This window comes from Tupaia chinensis, unplaced genomic scaffold, assembly GCF_000334495.1.
Source record: "Tupaia chinensis unplaced genomic scaffold, TupChi_1.0 Scaffold144109_1, whole genome shotgun sequence".
Taxonomy (NCBI): domain Eukaryota; kingdom Metazoa; phylum Chordata; class Mammalia; order Scandentia; family Tupaiidae; genus Tupaia; species Tupaia belangeri.
The window spans coordinates 98283-99688 of record NW_006203964.1 but is presented as its reverse complement, the minus strand read 5'-3'; the positions used below and the strand labels follow the sequence as shown (position 1 = coordinate 99688).

The following is a 1406-nucleotide window of genomic DNA, read 5'->3' as shown; positions in this document are numbered from 1 at the left end:
CTCAAAAAAAATTAAAATGCTACAGTTTTTATGTTTCTCATTAAAGGAATTAATATTTATTTTTGTCATTGCAAGGGGCTATATATACTTGCTAGACAGATAGAAAAAGAGAGTGGTGGAGAAATCACTCTAATGGGTCATGATGATTCCACAATCCCTTCTCTTCTGTCTCTCTATTAGGTTATAATTTCCAGCAAACACGCACACATACCCAGAGTGTTTTTTAAGAAGCCAGGACCAGGATTTAAATTATGGTCACCCATGTGATATCCAGTTTCTAGAATTGCTAAAAAACAAAACAAAACAAAACAAAACAAAAAAACACTTGCACGAGTTGGCAGATGGCATGGTGGATAAAGTGCTGAATTCCTAGGTGACTGACCATGGTTCAGCCTTTGTTTCATTCTTTCCCTCTCTCTCTGTCTGCCCCCCCCCATTAAGTTAAAGAATAATAATGACAATAAAATAAATAAAATAATAATTCTTCAACAAACAAACATTGCACTTTCAGGGTGGGATTTTTCACAATTGCTAGAACCTGGAACCAGTCCAAATGTCCATGAACAGATAAATGGATTAAAAAGGTGTGGCACATTTACATCATGAGATACTACTTAGTCATAAAAAAAAGATACCTTGGCATTTAATAGACAGTGCATAAATATGGAAGGTTTAATATTAAGTGAAGGAAACCGAAGTGTTAAAGAGAGGCATTGTGTATCCCCACTTCATATATACCAAATGTCTGCACTCTGGCAGAAATTAAAATATTGGATTGTATAAAGCATGAAGAGCAACCGTGGACCTGAGAGATAGTGTGGAAGGATGGTGGAAAATGGCAGAGGATCAGAGGGAGGAAATCAAAGGGAAAAAAGAAAGAAGAAAATTAATGTAAATGGAAAAATTATCTGTTGAAGATAATATGTATATGTATGGTAATATCTTGGAATGAGCCCAATATACAGTGTATTCTGGATGGAAGAACTCATTTTGAATGTCATAATGATTTACAGTGAATGAATATAAAATTAAATAAATAAAGAATTTCTATGCTACAGGGCTTACTTACTCTCTTTATTTTGTGTATGGTTCCTCTTCCCTTTAGCACACCCCTCTCTCCTAGGCTATGTTTGATGGGAAATTTCTGTCCCATCTTCAATATTTCTCCTAATTTTCTCATGCATTTGAGTAATATAAAGTGAAAACCCACCAAATTTCATATATTCTCTGGGTAATGAATAAAAGTTGCTAAGACACAAAAATACTTAATTCTCAGTGGAGAGTATAAACTGATAAGAAAACAGTTGTGTAACATATCACATTTTAACAAATGCTTTGGGAACCAACAGATGCCTTAATGGATACGTCACTTGACTCCCACAAGGTCGACCACAGTTCAAGTCCCA

General features: G+C 34.9%; 1 pseudogene; it reads right to left on the bottom strand.

Annotated features, from left to right (window-relative positions):
• LOC102486449 (olfactory receptor 7A10-like) overlaps positions 1 to 1406 on the bottom strand; it is a 23491-nt pseudogene that overhangs the window by 1300 nt on the left and 20785 nt on the right.